At 33.5% G+C, this 21684-nt stretch overlaps 1 protein-coding gene across 3 annotated transcripts in view; it reads right to left on the bottom strand.

The window, feature by feature from the left end:
- Positions 1-17719, bottom strand: part of LOC128985655 (growth arrest-specific protein 2-like) — a 143862-nt gene extending 126143 nt beyond the window's left edge. For 2 of the 3 annotated variants that reach the window (XM_054405406.1, XM_054405407.1), the window contains exon 1: positions 17419-17719. The gene's annotated coding sequence lies outside the window, so the exon portion shown is untranslated. The remainder of the gene's footprint in view (positions 1-17418) is intronic. The other variant, XM_054405405.1, reaches the window with a different exon arrangement.
- Between the last annotated feature and the right edge of the window lie 3965 nt (positions 17720-21684).

Raw genomic sequence — 21684 nt, 5'->3', positions numbered from 1 at the left:
AAACTGTTGATTCTTTATGAACAAATTATTACTAATATAATGGTTAAATTATGGTCAAATTTGAAAAAGAAGTATTTTATTCATACTAAGCTATTAGTATTTCACCTAAATAAAACACTATATTACCTTCCCTGTAACAGCAAACCTAAGTACTCGTAAACTAATGTTATTTAAATAGGGAATAAATATGACACATTCTTAAGTAGATATTATTGTAGTGAAAATTCAATCTTGCAAATCTAAATTCGCTTAGTTCGGTTTGCTGCGGCGGGGCTATTTATAAATGATATAGTTGCTGTTTTTGGAAAAATCGCTTTTCTTAATAAAAAGATGGTAGATTGTGGCCTTTAACTTCAATGGACAAGTTATATAACTTAACGTTCAAATCGAATACAGTATAAATGTCGAGGTATGAAAAAACTAACAGTATTATACTTAAACAGAAGAACCATATTTAGTTGTTCAACAAAAATAATAATAGATATATTTATAGTTGGAGGATACAATATCTGCCAAAAATTATTTTGTAAATAAAGTAAATACTTACAATATATACAAATCTAGTAGAAAATACACGTATAATATATATAATTGGAGCATACATTTATATTTATAAGACATTTTCATCAACTCGTCAGCAGTTAAAATAAGGAACAAAACACAAATAAACCCACACTTAACAGAAAATTTGCAACAAAAATCTGAAGAAAGAATGTCATCCTTTTAAAGTACAAACACAAATTGATAAAAAAAACTATGAACAAAGCTATGAAAATAAATACATTTACTGTATCGTACTTTAACGGACAAAAATATTGACATATTCAACAACAATGACATCTTGAGATAATTTGTAGTTGGAAGATGCAATTTGTGCCAAAATATATTTTGTTAAATAGAATAAATACTTAAATAATATAAAAATGCATATATAAAAAAGCCAAATATTTTATTATTTAATACGAACTTTTGTTTAAATGGTTACGTTTGTAAATCTTATAAAACAACTAATATAATATATATATTGAAGTGTTTTTGTAGGGTTATTAGTGACGATTTGTAAATTAAAAATTGCTATTTTATTTGTATGGAGAATAATACAGTAGACTTATAGTTGGCTTGACTTGATGATGGTTGTTAATTGATAGTTTAATAAATACTAGTGTACATGTTGCTCGAATTCGAGCAATTGCAAAGTATTACAGGAGTTATTTCAAAACGAATAACAGTCATATTTACAATGAGTTTAAAAGAGTCAACTCAAGATTACCGGCGTGTAACTCATGGAGATACTCACGATGTATAACAGTTAGTAATCAACATTTCCTGTAAATATTGTATCATATTTCATAATTCTGGTATTACTTTTTGATGTTTTCTACAAACATTTCCTGACTTAGCCATATAAGGTTGTCCATGTGTATCTTCGTTATTGATAAACCTAAAGCATTCCGGCCGGTTTTCTCCTTCTCAAAATGCCTCGCTGTACAGGCAACACAGGTCATTGATAGAGGGCCAATTGAGAACGAAAAGTCGTTTTGGGGTATTGTTAAGGCGCATTTGTAACCTAATATATAGTTGAGATTGTCCAGGGTCAGGTTGCTGAATGTGATGAGTTTTTTGAGTTAAAGTCTATTACGCGCCTTTGTTCTGTAGCTACGGTCGTTATCACGATTGCGCCTCCTGTCTATGTTTCGTTGTCGTCGAGTCGGAAGCATTTAAAAGAAAAAACAACAACAAATAAACAAATTATAGCTACACAAAACGACGATAAATGCACAAATTTAAGTTACAATCATGCTAAAACACGATCTGTCATAGCGACACAAAAAACGATAAATACACAAATTTAAGATACAACCATACTAACACGATCCGTTTTGTGGGTTATGTTTACACAAACTCAAATAGTAAATAAATGTACTCAATGCGATTCATTGAATTTAAAAATAAATAACAGCAATTAAATTATACAGCTGATCAAAATGTAAACAATTATGTTCTTCATAAGGATAACATGGGAACTTTCAAAGCCACTGGGGCAGAGCCCAAGGGACTTAAAAAAAAAAATGTAAGGCCAGTTTGCAAATCTACGCGACACGCTCTCTCCAATGAGACATCAATGGATAAAATCGGTTAAGAAATGGAGGAGGAGTTCAACCGACAAAGTTTCATGTAGCGTATTAATTATATAGATTGGCAAATTTGTTACATTCATACTAAACAATTAATATTTCACAAAAAATACCTTATTACCTTCAAGACAAACGCAATAACATATAAAGATAGAAAACCTGATAAAAAATAACACTGGTATGACTGTTTTTGTGTCGCGTCGTATATATTTAGTTCTTATGATTCTGGTTTGTTGGTCACATAGTTGCAGACAAGTACTTATACCACACGCACTATTACAGTTTTTTAGACACAGACTACAAAAATGCCATATCTCGGTCATTTTTAATTGGATTTTCTACGTCGATGTGTCATTACGTTTGTGTTAGAATTTACAGTAAAAAGCATTCTTGTGTTTATTTTAAGATTTACTGGTATAACGTTACTACTGTTAAAAATATTTAAATGGCTGCCATATTAAATTTTAAATTTATAAATTGTAATATATTCTTGCAAAAACTAATTAAACTAGCATTAACATTTATTTACAATTTAAAATTTTAAGTAACATGGATATAAAAAAACAAAATGGTGGCTCTGTGCGTAACCATTGATTTACGGGTGCTTTAAATGTGATACTGTATTTATACATTCGTTATTAACCCAGAAATTATATTCTAAAAGGTTGGTAGAGAGTTACTTAACACCCTATAGTTCGACAGAATTGTTATAACAAAGTCACTACTAGATCATAAATGACCAGAAATATATTTTCATCAACATCATTAGGAGTACAGGTTAGATTACGTATTTTCTCGTCACACAATTGGTATTTGGAATGTGACGTTTGCAGTAAAGATTTGAATAAAACTTGTTCAATATCGTACAAAACTGTGATTTTATTATTTTGTATAAACAAATCTTTCAATAAGTCTTAATATACGACTCAACGAAATAAACTATGACCAATAGTTGTATCACCAGCGTTGCCTTAGTTTTTGTGTTAAGGATGTTCGCTTATGATGCTACCACGTAAAATCAAAACAATTGTTAGGTTGCAATTGAGGTCAATCACACTCTCGCAGTTACTTCCCTGCAAAGTGACCCGAGTGACCCTACGTAAGGAATATCTAAGAAATAGCAAATTAAATCCTTGTACGCTAATCACTTATATTTCCTTTACCTTTCCTAGTACTAAACACTGATTCCCTTCATTGCATTATTTGTTAACGGAAGTCCATTCAAATTCTTTAAGTCGAATTGTTATAATGTCAACCCTATCCTTCTGGGAACGTCAGACGTCCGGTGTTGCTGGGGGCAACAAACTCCATCTTCTATCTCGCTCTACCCCCACTCTAGTGCTTGCAACCCCTCAACTGCCAGGAAAGGCCATAAATCAGGCGATTAGCTTCAACAATACCCGGGTAGGATTATGGGACGACCTCCGTCTCCCAAAAAATCCAAGGCACTTATCATTTAACTTTTTTTGATATCTCTTATAGTTTTCGAATAAAACGGCTGGCACACTTATATCAATCACCCTGTAATTAGTTATAAACACAATGTTTCGTTTTATGTTTACAACATTTTTTATTGTAATTAAAGAACTTTACTCGTGTTATATCATACTGTACAACACATCAAAGTGCAGTAAAACAATTAATTGTCTCACGATCAAAAACCTGTACGTTAGCAATAAAAAGATCGAAAAAGTTATATGCATTACACCATATGGAAAATAGTTGCTTTACAACATGTTTTACGACACGAGGTAAACGCAAAGTAACATTTTACCCAGCGGGGATGTTCGAAATCGTAGCAATTTTCACCAGACGTGACGCATAAAACAAAGAGAGTGGTCAAAACAAGCGAGAACTGTCAAACAGGGATTGTAGATTGCGTAAATCTCATGATGGATAGATTGCGGGCAAACGATAAATGATGGATCAGGATTGGCTCTCCTTGGACTAGGCGTGACTTGCGGAGTGCCGCAAGGATCCGCCGAGTTGTTCATAGCGATGTGGGGTACAGCATAGCAAATGTCACTTGCCACCAAGAGCTACGAAGACGAGGCAGAGTAAGTTACTTGGCAAGACATGTAAAGAGGTTCATAAAATTTACAAATGCAAACATTACACCACACACATTGCTTCTACACTTCCCGGCATTCTTGTATCATCGTTCATTTTTTGATATCATGTTTTCTCACCTCTTATTTATATTCTTTATTTTTTTCTATTCTTATTGTTTAGGTCAGTTGAACTCTTTTAACTCATAACTACATTATCAGCACAAGAATGTTCAACTTTTAAAACTGTTACATCAAAAACATCTCTTCAAACCTTAGGCAGATCTTCCTTCAAGATCTCTAAGAATTCATTGCTTTTTAACAAAATGTAGACAAAAGGCTCGTGAAAAATTTGAAATTTGTATAGTAGAACCTTGAAGTGGATAATAAGTTAATTTTGGTTATGTAAATTACATTTGTCCTTGGTTTTTAAATACATATTACTAGCAACGAGAATAAAAAATTGAAAAATACTACAACACGCTGAAACAATGTTGTTAAAGTGCAAATATTTCATTAAATGGTATGCAACTTGAGGTTTAAGTGTGCATAGTTCAAGCCAGAAACCATAAATCCGAAAGTATGGTCTATAAAGTTGTCTACGGATATCCTATCCCTCACTGGAAATTCCTCTCGTTTTTCCTCTCTGGATGCACGAAATGCATATTTAACCTCATATGAGTCCAATGAAAAGCGCAGATAATGCAGTATGAAAGCATATTTATTTAAGAAGGAAATCATACAAATCCTCTTAACCTTTTGATGATGTCTCTGGAATTAACTTTGGTTATGTATTTTACATAGAGCTGACATAGCTCCCCAATTGGCCATTTCAATACCGCAAAACGCTACACTCCTGGCAAAACTCACACCCAGAATTTCAGTTGTTATACACATAAATATTATATTTGATCATAATTATGAAACAACTATTCTATGATAAGATAACGAATAATGTCTAGTCTCTGCCAATTCAAATTCACAATGAGGCTACATTATGTTGCTCGGTACTGAATTAAATGTAGTTTATTGTCCAAAGAAAATCTTTGAGTAAAACTACTTTGTGTCGTAATTTTCAAGTCCATAAGAGGACTTGTATTGTACAAATACTCATCCATTGCAGCGTCTGAGTAACCGATGTGTAAAACGATCACGATAAACTTACGAATGTACGATAGTCAGATGTACCAATCGAATGACACTATTGTGTACACCACCAGAACAACACTAGCTGTTCACTGCCTCAGCACAGTTTGTGCTCGCGTTGTTATGAAGGTTTACTTAATAAAGTGATTCGTGGGTGGCATGTTTGGCCAGCCAGCTGCATTGGAGGCATAAAGCACAGCTGGACAAAGTCCTTCTTTGTCCTCCGGGACTCTTTGTTTCAACATTCGTCGTAGTCTGGGGTACAATGATTGGGCACGTTCACATGTGTTACGTCTGTCTACAGAGGTTCAAGAGCAGGACTGTTACTATGTAGCAGCACTTTTGTAACTCTCTTTGTAAGAAAGCAACATTATATAATTGATAGCCCAATGAAAGATCGTACCTGAGTCTAGAATTGGGGTTGTTCCATAACGCCAAATTATGTCCACTAGCGAAAACGAATCTGGTGGAACATTTTAGTAGGTAGTTCCCGAAGGATATATGTTGACGAAGTAGTTTTACAATTTATAAACAATCTCGATAATGGGCTTTACTAAAAGATGTTCGTCGAACAAGAAGCTGTTAGTCGCAGTTAGATGACTATGTCCTAGAAATATATTTGGGTTAAGTATAAGGGCAGTTCCTAAACTGGTGTTAAATTTTAATGTCCAATTAATATACTTTGTAATTTCTTAAGAAGTTCTTGCAATTCGCAGACTACATCCTAGAAACGTACTAAAGTATTACTAAAGTTTAAAGGGCAGTTTCCAAACTGGCATTAAATTTAAATGTCATTTTAATATCCTTTGTAATTTCTTGAGAAGCTCTTAAAATTCGCAGACTACGATCTAGAAACGTACTTGATTAGTACTTGGGCAGTTTTCAAACTGGCGCTATATTTGAAAGTCCTTTTATATCCTTGGTAATTACTTTAGAAGCTCTTGCGATTCGCAGACTACCTCCTAGATACATTATAATTCAGTATTTGGGCAGTTTCCAAACTGTTTATATTTTAATGTCAATTGAATATAATTTGTAATTTCTTTAGAAGCTCTTGCGATTCGCAAACTACGTCCTAGAAACGTATTAACTTATTGCTAAAGGACAATTACTAAACTGGTGTTATATTTTTATAGTATCCTTCAATTGCCTGTGGAATACAGCAAACTCGTGCAAAGGCCTCCAATCCAAATTGAAAGGTTTCAGCCTGTTATGATAGATAGTAAAATTTGATACAATAAAATAAGATAAAATTCAAGAGATTGTTTAATGGACATGATTTTCAAAGAACTGACAAAATGTAAATACCACCGCCGCAGCAAACCTGCAGACTTAGCGAATTTCCATTTGCCTGATTGGATTTAAACTAAAATGTCTCCTTAAAAATATCACATTTATTCCCTAGTTAAACAGAATTAGTTTAATGAGTACTTAGGTTTGCTGCAACAGGGAGGGTAAATTTTTTTGTATGTACAATGTTAAAAGGTACTGTGGTTTAGTAAGAAATTAATGTATAATCCAAATTTGATCAAAATATGTTCATAAACAGGCAAACTACAACAGTTGACTTATCCTCCATAAGAATAACATGGGAATTTTAAAATTACAATTTTTTTGAATTTTCTCCGTAACAATTAGGCGCATTATAACGCTTCGATATACTAAATTATTTGTTTTTTAAGCTCTACAAAATGGCTTAAAAAGAAATTGTGAAATTTTGTGTTTTTAGGGTCAAAAATGGGAAAAACCTATTTTTAACCCATAAAACCCCGTTCCCATAGTCCGATCATGCTGGTTCGCGAACTCATTCAAGTTTATCCTGCCTTCCACCTTCAAACCAAATTTTATCAAAATCGGACAAAAATTACTCAAGTTATCGTGCGGATGGACACACACACACACACACACACACACACACATATATATATATATATATATATATAAATTTGAACGAATGGTGTTTTTGGCCTTTCGGGACATCAAACACAAAGGCCCTGGAAACCATTTTATTGTTCAACCTGAATTCAACTGAAAAGGTTTAACTTTTTGTTCTAACAATAATCAACCTTAGTTGAATAACAAGAACACTTAACTTCTGCATAGAATCCAAGAAGCTTCGTTTAGAAGCGTTAGTCCACTTAGAAGCGTTCCACAGAGGCTTCGTTTAGCAGCGTCAGTCCACTTAGAAGCGTTCCACAGAGGCTTCGTTTAGAAGCGCCAGTCCACTGAGAATCGTTTCACAGAGGCTTCGTTTAGAAGCGTCAGTCCATTTAGAAGGGTTCCACAGAGGCTTCGTTTAGAAGCGTCAGTCCACTTAGAAGCGTTCCACAGAGGCTTCGTTTAGAAGCGTCAGTCCACTTGGAAGCGTTCCACAGAGGCTTCGTTTAGAAGCGTCAGTCCACTTAGAAGCGTTCCACAGAGGCTTCGTTTAGAAGCGTCAGTCCACTTAAAAGCGTTCCACAGAGGCTTCGTTTAGAAGCGTTAGTCCACTTAGAAGCGTTCCACAGAAGCTTCGTTTAGAAGCGTAGCCTACTGAGAAGCGTTCCACAGAAGCTTCATTTAGAAGCGTTAGCCTACTCCACTTCCAACCTTCCGATCCCTTAGACCAGCATCTCCTTCTCCTTTTGAAATGGACGCCCTAAGGAGGGCTTGGTAAGTACTATTTTCTGGCTCTATTATGCAGAATATTAGTAGTAGATCTAGTACGGAGAGTTCTTAGTTATTTTAATAATTGAAAAAAAAGTTTTAGACCACGTTTAGTTATTAAGCTAAAAAAACCTTACAGCTTCTAACATAATCCAATCAGTAGCCATTGAATGTAAAACAATGTACTAAACAATCTTTGTTTCAAAGTACGTTTGGTAAAACTGTATTACAATTAGAAAATTTGGTCTGTTTCTTTAGGGAGGTGCGTGGTGCCCTGTTGGCCGTAGGGGGGCTGGGGGGCCGTTGTCACTGTGGTGTCGGTGGGTATCTGGCTGTGGGGTAGGTGTAACGACGACCCACCGGCACCATCCCCCCCGAGATACTCGAGCCGGTTGTTGATGACCCCACCACCTACCACGACACAACGAGAAGTCACAATAGCAGTGATCAATATGGAGCCGGACTGAAATTCATCAATTTGGAAACAATCTATGCTAAATCAATTTGTTAATCAAAAAATCAATAAATTTTTGTGATTTTAAGGGAGTTTTTTGATAGCTTCTAAACAGTTTTTTTTACAAACACATCATTTGCCATAGGCTTAAACCACTGGCTTTCACATTCGTCAGGTATACCCTCTACATAATTTTGGAATACGTAGAGTAGGGTAAGTCAGTGCTTCATATTATACTAGGCGTTTAAAAAAGTTAGGGACATAGTTAAAGTAGTGATGCTTTGGGTGAATATAAGCAAAATGTTTATTTAGAAATATGTCATGATGCGTTTTGTTTAGCCTCTTTCTGTCCGTATACGTTTTTTTTACAAAAACATTCATGAGTCCTGATGGTTTGAACTACATTGTTGAAATTATATGAAATATTTTGACCGAATTTTTATTTTATCTTTACGTCAAACTACGAGAATAAACAAATCTTAAACCACTTAAAAATTGTGGTTATTTTAAATAGTTGATGCTGAATTTCACAAACTTCGATCAAATTTAGTATATTCTATGGATTTAACAACGATATCTTAATAAGCTAAGTTAGGTAAAAAAAACCTCAAGAAAAACACACGATTCGTGTGAGAAGTAACTAAAACATGAGATGACAACAGTTGAAAGACACATGCCGCGTGTAACAGATAAATACAAGAGTAGCAAGACAAATCGGCATCTGGGATCCTGCAAGGATGCGTGCTAGAGCCGATTTTTTCTCCAGCAGCTGCGGGGCGTCTCTATAAATAGCCAACTACCCTGAGCCATCTGGGAGCTTCAAACACCACACGACCCTAGCAATATAGACTAAACATGGTTATAAGAGAACCCTATCTGTTGTCAGATTTGTTGACAAATTGGTCACAAAATAGGCTGACTAAAATAACGCCTTTTTTCTAGAAATAATGCTTTTTTGTCCAATTGTGTCTATATTGGATGGTACCTTAGGTCAATAGATCTATGTTTGGTATGGAATGGTTTTGCGGGATTATGGTAGTGCTTTGACAAAGAATATTTTTAGGATTATATTACTTAAGTCTTTACATTTATCATATACTTATTTACAGAAAATTGCATCTTTAGGGCCCAATTAACACAACAGAGGGCAAGTTTAATATGCCAGCAAAAATGTTGACAAAACCGGAAACTCCTTTAAGGTCAACAGTGTAATTTTTTTTACAGAATCATCCTGTAGACCTAGTCTAGTTGATCCATTAACACTTTATTTTATACAACGCAAAATTCTGAACACAGGTATTGTGCATTCTGATTTAGTTTAAACCCATTGTATATTTTCTTGAGAATTTTGAAAATTTGACTTGATTTGTTAACTTTTTGAATTGTTGCAAACTGTTCAATTGAATTTACATAATTTATGTTATGTGCTTTATTAACTTAATTAAAAAAATAAATCCATTGTTGTTGTTTAATTTGTTAATAGCTTGCTGTACCTAGCAAGTTATTTGATCGTATTAGTTTTTAATTAGGGGCATTTAAATGTGAGCATTGCCAATCTTATTATTAACTGTTAGTTGTATATTGGCGTGGTGTTGTTCGTTGTACAGCTAGCCAATGCGTTCATCAGTTTAGGGTGCAATTATTCAGGGTAGTTATAAGTTTAATGACTAGATTTCGCCAAAGGATTCAGCATCTGAATTATAGAGTTGAAGGTTAGCTGTATTTTTTAACCACATTTTTCATTTTCTGATAACATGTTTAAACATATTGAGCTCGGATTCAGTTTGTCAACTATTTACATACATGAGAAGTCCCCACCTTATTTGCATGGAATGTAATGTATTGCACGGTTTGTATTATTTAATATTATCACAGATATTGTCAACATAACAAGATTTGCCAATCAATGTATGCGTATTGGAATACAGTTAATAGCCACTTTACATATTTTGTAAAAATGAATCAATAATAAATCATTCTTGAATGGGACGCCAACAAAATGAAGACCAACCAAAACAACCAAAAACTGAGTAGTTTAAAATACCAAACCACAAAAGCAGTTTAACATAGTAATAAAGACTCGAAAAGAAAATCCCATCAGTATTCAAGCCATCATAAGCCCTAACACAGTTACAACTATTCTCGTCCACAGAACCAACTAGGGCCTACCTGTTCATCATACAATAACCAATCAACTGACCAAAAGAAGGCACGTTTAGAAATGTGTAATTTAAATAGGGTAATACAACAATGGACTTTCTTTTCGAGCATTATGTATACAAACCCATTGCCTTGGTAAGACCAGTGGGAAACCATATAGTCTTATCTCACAAGCTGTATAATTTAAGGAAATATATTATTGATGTTTATCTAATGTAAGAGTAAAAGTCCTCTTTTTACAATTGGTTACTGAAAACCCTTTACATAGCTAGGATGATAATTTTGAAATCTGGCGAGATACTTTTTAAGAGTTGTTGTTAAGGATTATATTTGTTTGAAGTATAGTATGCCATTTGTATATCTGAGACACAATATGTTTTCTCTTTTAAATAGTAAATAGTTTGGACTTATAAACATAGGTTTTTGATTCAAATTTAAACAGGCGTTTGCAAATAAACTGGAGCACAGACCTACTCATAATGTGAGAATCGACGATTAAGAAGAGCCGGCTGAAGGAGGACGACTGCTTAGCCTACTCTTTTTCTGTATTTCATGTTATTGTTATTGTTGTTAACTCGTCAGCACATTTGCACATTGTATTTACTTTTTCCCCCTATACCTTAGTATATGGAGATAGTATTGTTTCCGTAAAAATTTCCGAATATGAGTTTTGAGTGGATATATCAGTTATGGGTCTCTTTAAACTCAAAAACGTGATTTTAAATTGATGTCTGTGTGTGGATGTGTACAACCGTACACAGCTACAGACCACACCTGCAATTTTCATGAAAATTGATATATCGGCACCAATCCATGTTATCTCCAGGCATTTTTCATGTTTTGAAATTTTGATTTTTTAATGATGATTTTTCCATAAAATCCAATAAACTAATGGAAATGGCCAATTTTCTCAAAAATGACCGTAACAATTTTGTTTAGAATTAGGTATGTTATAGCCCATTAAATTCTGAACAAAATGGTATAACTCTCATTGCTATAAAAATTACGGTTTAAAAGTTATTGTAACTTGTGTTATTTCTCATAAAAAAACCCCTTAACATAACGGAAAACCGCAATGCATTCATTATCAGTAATGGATAATAATACAATTAATGATATATAATCCATAAAATACCATTAATGATACGTGAATGCATCCTTCCTGTAAATAAAGGATCAGTGGAGATTCATCTCTGATATTCTTTTCTATCAGGATGTCGAAGGAAACAGAAGGTTGATATTGATATTGTGAATTTGCGTGTTGCAAATAAACTCAACCTAAATAATCTCTTCTAAACGCTTGTTTATCTAAATTCTAATATTTAGGTAAAAGGCCTATCACTCTATCTTAAATCGGAACAGAAAGGTTTTACAATTGGAGGCAGAAAAGGAAACGGCGAAACAGATAATGGCAACCTTTCACCGTCGAAGACAGAACCGACAAAATATCTACCTTCGTAAATAACAGGGTTGAAGTAGAAAAATAAACATCGTCGATCGGACCAATCCGTCTGAAAAGAAAACACAGTGAAAAACATTAGAAACTGACTGACTGAAGAAAAGAGAGAGAATGAACTAAGCAAGACTGTGTTTTGAAATACCACAAGAACAATCTTTGTTCTGTGTATTGAATAATCATCAACAAGTAATGATAAATAAAAGAGAGCCCTAATGATATTTCCAAATTAAATGAAAACGCCAATTTCGCAAACGCCCTCGAAATTCATTCCCAATGGCAAATCTATTTTTACAAGAAATTACAAAGGCAGTAAAATGTGACACCAGATTGGAAACTACCCTTTCAATACAACCGAATAATAAAAGCCAACAATCAACAAGAAACTAAAAAGGAACACGCGGTAACATTTATCACGAGGTTGGAAACTGCCCTAGGAATATCGTCCTGTAATCCAGTAACGATATTATTTTCATTGCCGAATCGACTTTCCACGACCAATTTTAGTATGACTAAATGAATTATATGTTTTCTTGGGATGTCACCTATAACCAGTTTTACTGGAAAAAATGGAAACCATCCCCCCTAGAACCCCCTCTAACCCCACACATATCTACACTTGGCTGGAAAATACTTTAGTTCCAAAAAGCAGGCACAGAAAACTGAACAAATATCTTTAAATCTTAGCAAATAAAAGTAGAAGAATAAAAGTTGCTTCCTCCAACATCCTCCTTCTGAGGCGTGCAAACACCATGTCGAAAAGTCTTCATTTCCCAGTGTTGTCCTGACAATAGAATCACTCTATGCGAAGAATTGTTTGAAAGCACCGAGTCATTAATGGCCGCTAAAGTACAGGACTACTAGTAGGTTTTCACCCCGAATGTTCAGTGCGAGATCCTTGGACCGAGCCATAGAAACACCAGGAAGGTTGGGGAAAGTGTCAAAAACCGCGGCGAATCCGTCCGTCGCGGAGACATTGCTTCACTGGGACTGAGGCTAACCTGACGATCTACCGAGACTGTGACGCTGACATAATGTATTATAAATTAGTAAATCTCCCAAATATATTATATTAAGTATTTATAAGACGGAAACAATGCGTTGAGTTAACTAGAAAATCACCAACGACACATTTGACTAGGAATTACGAGCAGACAACACAAGACATGACTTGTGTTGTCTATGTATTATAAATTAACCGTTGACGCAATTAAAATGAGAAAAACTCATGTAAAAATTTAAATTTTGCTGCCTAAACGGGCATAGTGCAACGGCAAATCTGGATTACGAAGGTAGTAAGTACCTTATACATTTAGTTATGTATTAAGTTTATATTAGGTAACTTAGTATTTATGTACTAAATCTACACGCAATCTGTCACACTGAAACTTCAACATTGTTATTGAAAAGTGACTAAATTTAGGTAGGCAATATGAGTGCACTATGGAAATAGAACTGAGTATGATGATAGTAACTGACATCAGCTGATCCTTTAGCCAAAGCCAAATGTGAATGGATCATAAAATAGACAAAAGGAATTAATTTTGTCTATGGTCATATTCAATTGAGTCCAATTCAAAGGAAGGATGCAAGTTCGGTTTATAGGATTTTTAAGTAAGTAATTTAAGTAATTTGAACCGGAATTTGAGGATTAACAATCAGCATACCTTAATGAATCAGCTGTATTTGAGATAAAGGGGATAGTTTACGTAAATCACCTGACCTTTCCCAATTCAAAAAGAGAAGGAAAGAACATAAATTGCTGACGTGAGTGAGAATGCGAAGAGAAAGAGACAGGAAGACTTCCAACGGTGGTTTGTTTCCGTGCGATCTACAACGATTCTTCATCATCCATCATTGCAAATGGAGTAAAAGTAACAGAAGCCCGTTTTGTTGTGTGTGAAAGAACACGTCTCACATTCAGTATTTCAATACGCCCAAGACATAAGAAGAAAACTGTAGCACTGGACGATGTTATGTCACCGAAAACTTTGAAATTGCGAAACCTTCTTAACGAAGAAGTACGGACTACATACGAGGATTTATTATTTAAGAACAAGTCCATCGATATATTTCTATTGAAAACCTTTTATTTTAGACAAAATAGTTATTCATTAATTTTTTTTTTTTTATTTTGAGTTAGGGTGAAACTATTTGTTTTTGGGCCCTGTGAACCCCAAATTTTGGAGCAACAACCTACACCTGTGGTCCGATTTTAATTAAATTTGATATGTGTGTACAAATAAATGGTATATCCTGTTTTTTTTTTCATTTTAAAAAATTTTTATTTTTAATTATGATTTTCCTAAAATGATACGAAAAATCGTATTTCCAACGTTTTGAAGTATTTTGATTGGAATTAAGTAAGGTATGATCCTTTTAATTCTAAACAAAAATGGTTTCACCCCAAATTCTTTAAAAACTATACGGTTCAAAAGTAATTAATTTCATGATTTTATAGATACAATAACTTAGTTACTACCACCGCATCCCAATTATATGGGTTGTTAACCAGCTACTGGGAGAAAGATTGTGTAAGTTTCATTATACAGTTTTATTTTCTATTTGTCTGAAGTTTCGTTTTTTTTATCTTGCATTTCATTTTTACAAAAAGTTATTTAAAAACCACGAAAATACACGATCATATTTCGATTACGTTTATACGGACTTTGTTGTACACTTTACCTTCTTCTCTTTATACCACAATGTATCTTGAACAATTCCTGTCTCTAGATATAGATGAGTACCATAGATTGAATTGTTTATACTAGTTGGTTGTAACAACAGTAAACAATCCATAACGCTCTATTTACATATTTATAAGATCGTCCTAAGTCTCTTGGACTTCCTAATTGCATTTCCTCTGCATTTACTATTCATGGAACAATCAAATTTACGTAATGTCCCGGGAGTGAAGTAACACAACAAAATTAGTGGAAGGACAAAGTTGACTTTAGAAGAGTAGAATTTTTGATTTAAGAACTTAAATATATAATAACTTAAAGCATGTAGTTAAATATATCATAATATATTTTATATACTTTATAATTGGATGTTCATATTAAAGTATGCACAGTGTTAACGTACATAAAAATGCATACCATAAACTCAATTTATAAAGAAATTACGATTAAAATTAGTTACAATAGTTATTATAACCTTCCGAATTAAATTCTCTAATTTTTTTTATATTGGTAACAAATTATTCTAAAATTGATCTCTTATGTAATCTTGAATTTGCACCGATGGTCAACATGAAAGAAAAACGCTTTTAACTTTACATTTTAATACAGCTCATTAAGCCGTTTGCTTTATAGTAAACTCGAAGTTTTTAAATACAAGCTTATTATTACAAAGTGATTTCTTCGGAATGAAAAACGCCGGACATACAGAAAAACAACGGAATTGGCAATACAGTTCCATCCGTAGGCCTGCATGACAATGATTAAATAACGATCATCGCTTCACGAAAATAATTATCTGCAAAATTACCAAACAATTATTGACGTCAGTAACAGTTGCATGGTCGTAGTTACACATCGTATACACTCATGTGAAAGAATCAATATTAAAACCAGTATGGTTAGAAATTATAACGTAAATATACTATTGATGTAGAACGGTACTTGTAAGGGCATTAATAGATGCTGTTGTCTATAAATACAGGGTGATTCAAAATGAATGACCCAGTTTTAACGCTCTATAACTTTTATGCTATTAAACTTACCGCTATAAAATACACATCAAACGAAAAAGCAACTCAAAAAGTTTATGCCTTCCAAAGACAGATCATTTAACAAAATCGATCCAGCAGAACTGTAGATTTAATTGTTCAAAGTTAAAAAGTAATATCCAACTTTTTTTACCACTAGAAATTTGGACGTTACTTGTCGTTTTTGCAAATAACTTTTAAATGGTGAGGAAATCGACCAAAGTGGAAGGTAATATTCCGAAAGAGAATAAAATTTCCTACAATCTACTAATATGCATTTTTTGAAAATATTCAAGAAAGGTACCAAAAATTGCCTTAAAAGGGGGAAAAATAAAAAAATAAAAATCCCCGTCTTGAGTGTAGACAATAAACATAGCAAAAATTAAATTTCACACTTTTTAATTTTAAGCCAAATTTAGGCTACATTTATTGAGTGTTTTCAAGAAATGCATAATAGTAGATTGTAGGAAATTTTATTCTCTTTCGGAATATTACCTTCCACTTTGCTCGATTTCCTCACCATTTTAAAGTTATTTGCAAAAACTTCAAGTAACCTCCAAATTTCTAGTGGTAAAAAAAGTTGGAGATTACTTTTTAACTTTGTACAATTAAATCTACAGTATTGCTGGATCGATTTTGTTAAACTATGTGTCTTTGGAAGGCATAAACTCTTTGAGTTGCTTTTTCATTTGATGTGAATTTTATAGCGGTAAGTTTAATAGTATAAAAGTTATAAAGCGTTAAAACTGGGTCATTCATTTTGAATCACCCTGTACATTATATGTTCAATAATAGGTACATATATCCTATAGTACAATGGTATCCTTTTTGATGTAAAATTGTGCATAGAAATCTGGTGAGATGTATTGGAAGCTAACAATAATTATAAATACACTTTTAAGTGTACACTAGTTCTAAACATACCATTGAATATTTGTTTTAATGGAGAAACTTCGATGATTAACACTCTACCTCAAATTAATTACCATAGTTAAAATTTTCCAGTATAATTTTTTAAGGTCATTAAGCGGATCAGTTCTCGAATTAGTTTAAATAATCAACAAGGATATATAAACATTTTGAGGTGTTTGTTCCAATACTACATAGTTTGGGAGACTTGTGCAACGAGAGCCCCAGGTAGGTTTTTACAACCCCTAGTTATTATTCCGACCCTTTCAAGGGGCTGATTCCTTCCAGGAACAGGTCCTTCGTTGGGAGATTAAATGCTGAAATATCTTCCACAGCAGGTGAATTCGTTTCGTTTAAATTACTATCCCAATCCACTCTAAAATGTTGGAAATTTACCAGCCTTAGTAGTAAATGTTGACGTTGAATAAATATATTCATATTACTATAACATTTTTACTGAAAAATCAATACAATAATTGGATACATACGGTATATTCATTTCAATTTTGAAGCTACTGATAATTTGTTTAAACGGTCTTCACAGTGGGACCGATGAACATTAGGTCATTAGGATATTGATTTAAGGTTTCAAAAAAATAATCTATTCATTTATTTCTGAATATATCGTTTATGGACAAAAGATCACTCTTAGCATTGACACTTATGTATCAAGACAACGTAGAAATGCTACAATATATGATAATGACTAACAATTAGGTTTACATGTCATTGTAATAAATTTCAACCCTTACCTTATTATAAGTCTATTCCAAACAAAAATCGCAGTCAGTCGTAGCCAATGGGAGAACGATCACAAAACAATTCACATCCTGTATCCAGGGGGTGAGCTAATTCATAAAACGACCAAGGGATCTTTAAACCTGGAACTTAACCTAAAACATGTAATTCATATTGGCTCAGTAGCGATGCGAGCGGCGACGCCGACAAGAGAATGATCAATGTAACGTCAACGCGCCGGCGATTTAGCTAGGAACAGCTGACTGCGCTCGGCCACGGCCTGCACGATCACTGACGGCTGCAACGGCGACGAGAAGACGAGGCAGTGGCTCCCCTCCAACCCCCCACAGACCCAGCTGTTCAAATCAATAGAACATACCCCACGGTCAACTGGCCACCGGTACTTCACACGTGTTCTCGGGCCCTTTAAATTTTAAATCACGCGAGTCTTGGATTTTATGAGTTCAAACAAATGCTACAATGCAGTTACTTAAATTCTTATTTTTATTTAATTACGTAGTAATTAATTGTTGAATTTACATTGCTGTCCTTTAAATTTAAAATCAGGAAGGGGCATATTTAAAGCTTCTCACATTTAAAGGCCAATTGAGTGGTACAATGCGGTGACTTTAATGCGTAATTTTACTGAATTACTAGGATGTTATTTGTAAAAACGACATTGACGTCTTTCAAAATTTAATTCACGCAACAAGATTTCAAATAAAAAATCATTAAAGTTCATTAATTTATTTAAACCATTTTACGAAAAATTGCATAAGATACGGCATACACACATGTGGCAAGATGCAGAAGAACGTGGATGCGTAAGAAGATGTTGACGTGATGCTTCGGATAGTTCAAAACTGTCTTGGGGATTTGTAAAATGGAACCGTCTTGTGAAAGAGAAGCCAGACTCTTTGTTTTAAAGAATGAGTTTAGGGACCTTGAATTTAAGGAACTTAACACTTCTGAACAATTAAAAACAAATGCAGAATAGGGAATCCCCCTGCAAAGAGAAATAGAGAGCCGAAACAAAATGAGCCACAAATCTTGAAACCAGCATACAATAAAATAATTAATCTTGAAACGGCAAAAATAAAGGACTTAATAGTTCAGATCCGGACTGTTCCCTAAAAACTACAATCCTTTTTTTTTCAAGAATTGGAAACAATTGCAGCCAGTAGCCCTAAAAGCAAAAACGAACAAACAAATAAGCAATAAAAAAGTGTTAAAGAAGTTGATTTGTTTTGAGCTGAAAACGGTGTTTAAATAAAAATAGACCAAAGAAGCAGTGATCCCCTAATAATTTGGAAGAATTCAATAATTAACAATAATTACTCTACCATTATTATTATATGTAGTAATAAACGATGTTTTCTTGCACTCATCAATTTCATTTCATACTAAGTAAAATATAGTTTAAAGGCCCTTTTAAGAGGCATATGAGCAATGTTTTTTAGTATTGTATTATTTATATTATTATTATTATTGTATAATAATTATTTAAGTATTAACCTTTTTTATTGTATACATATTTTAAAATATATAGCTTAGTTTTAGTTTTTATTATTTTAACATTTTTCTTAACATGATCGTATACCCTGTTAAATTTATCCATGTTTTGCCTCCTGGATTGATAAAGAGTAATAATAATGATAGGTTAAATACCTTATTTACGTCTTCAATCCAAAGTAGTATTTTTATGATTACTATAGTTTCGGAGCTAACAGCTCCATTGTCAAATCTTCTTGTCCTGTTAAATTACTGTGAAGAGCATTGGTCATAGTTGAAGATCCCATGTAGACACACCCTCACACACGAAACATTATTATATACAAGTAACCATTGAAAATTTGTATTTTCGCCGGCCTAAACGAAAATGATTAGCGTAGTGGTCGTACATGAATCGGTCAGTGTACCGGTCCGTACAACTACTACGCTAATCATTTTCGTTTAGGCCGACCAAAATACATATTTTCAATGTTACTTGTATGTATTAATGGTTCGGGTGTGAGTGTGTGTCTACATGGGATCTTCAACTATGACCAATGCTCTTCACAGTAATTTAACACGACAAGAAGATTTGACAATGGAGCTGTTAGCCCCGAAACTATAGTAATCATAAAAAGACTACTTTGGATTGAAGACGTAAATAAGGTATTTAACCTATTACTACTGTTAAATTTGTGTTCTTCGATCAATAAATCTCTCTCTTGGCTCAATGAATAAAGAAATGACAATATTTACTGAGAATAATGAGATTATCTTCCAGGTGAAGAAAGAGAAGGCCAATTGCTGGATCTTAAACGTCAAATGCTGCTATATTGTCAATTCCACAATACTGTAATTGGACGTTAGAAAAAAGATGATAGCTAAAATCCAAAGGAGTTTGGCAGAAGGAAACAATTTTGATAATATGAATGAGATAAGCTAGTAGGCATTTTGAAAGTAACTATAGGAACAATAAATAAAACGATAATATAGTTTAACATCATTTAATCATTCCTGTCGTTTATACAATCCATAAACATATATATATATATGTATATATATATATATCCCTAAGAGCCCATGAACTTTTGAGAAAACCAAAAGTCAACCCACATAGCCTTCTCAGCGTAAATATGTACATAGACTGCCAAAATCATTCACTGTAGTAGTTTGGCCATTACTTCCAAAATCAAACTGAGGTCAACGCTTGTAGGTGTCGAACTGAACCTCTGCCTTCATTTCACTAGCAGACCTCCTCAGTGTTGATATGTAGACTGATCAAATCATTCAAAACGAAAAAAATGCTATAAGAATGTACATAATTAGAAAGTCATGTTTCTAAATCAATAACATTTTTTTATTGTCATTAGATATTTTTTAACATGTTGTATAGCTTTAAATAAAAATGGCTCTAATTCAAATTTAATTTATTTTTATAAACACAACGCGGTTGTATAGTATTTAGATACTCTTTACACTTAAAAAAGATAATTAAATATTGATCTCTGATATTTATATTCTTTTAATCAAATTGTCCCTACTAGACAGTTTCAAATCACAACTTGGATGTCAAAAAAAGGTCACGGCAGACAAAAAGATAGAAGCAAGTGCAAGCGGCAAAAAAGAAATACTGGGGACGCACCTTGTCCAAATTAGAGATACGGTAACTTAGTCAGTATTCTCAAAACCATCCTGAAGTGAACGGAAGCAACGGAAGTAAACACGCTCTTGCGTAACGCGTAACGTACAAGATTTTACCTGACCCGACAATATACAGGAGGTTACGAACAATATTTTTCATTATCCATTTCACTCATCTTCTAACAGTAACGGTAACGTTCATTTACAAACAAAAGCTAGGTTAGGAAAATTCTTCAAAACATAACAATAAAATTCAAGCGCACAGCTGATTTCTAGCGTTGAACGTCGTTGGCTCAATAGAGGTATATTTTTTAAGCACTCAATGTTATTTAAATGGGTTCCATTACATCACCGAGTGAGTTTTTTTCAACTTTACATCACTCGAGAAGTAACGAAGTTATATACATCACGCTTGGGATAGGGAAGTTTAACATGGCGGGTTAGGTAAAATTGATTGATATGTTTACATTCTTTCAACATGTAAACATGGAAAATGTGGAAGCCCATAGGGCGTATCCCAAGGGAAGTATGAAAATTAAATTATACTAGAGGTCGTCCAGTGGTCGAAACTCGACCAAAAATATTTAATGTACAGACTTCTTTATTTTCATTCCACACTTTGAATAGAACATGTGATTGGAGTTTCTTCCATTTGTTTTGATTTTCTGTTTATATTTCGTTGTTATTTCGTCACCAGCATGGCAACTCATAATATCCATGTTAAATTTTTCAAAATTTTAAATTATTATTTTTTTTCATGTTTCAAGTTTCAAGTCTCTAGCTCATCGGGAACTTAGTATAAAATCGATTGCAAAATTTGTACCGGACAAGAAAGTGAGCTAATTAAAACGTTTTAAAAATACGGTATGTTCTTAATAAGGATAACATGGGAACTTTAAAAGCCACTGGGTCAGAGCCCATGGGATTTTTTCAAAAATGAAAGGTTAGTTTGCACATCTTCACAATTAGACGAACATTTCGGTATATAATATCATAGATAAAAGGAGTATGTATACTTCTTTTAATCTATGATAATATGTAGAATTAAATCTTAAAGTGAAAAAGCCTTATTGTTCACAAAGTTTCATGTAGCGTGTTAATAATATAGATAGTTTGATATTGTGCAAATATTTAATGAGTTACGTTTT

The sequence above is a fragment of the Macrosteles quadrilineatus genome, unplaced genomic scaffold (assembly GCF_028750875.1).
Source record: "Macrosteles quadrilineatus isolate MER2022 unplaced genomic scaffold, UCM_ALF_1.0 Scaffold_2__2_contigs__length_208266976, whole genome shotgun sequence".
Lineage (NCBI taxonomy): Eukaryota > Metazoa > Arthropoda > Insecta > Hemiptera > Cicadellidae > Macrosteles > Macrosteles quadrilineatus.
Note: the sequence above shows the minus strand (reverse complement) of the source record. Positions and strands in the feature narration are given on the sequence as shown.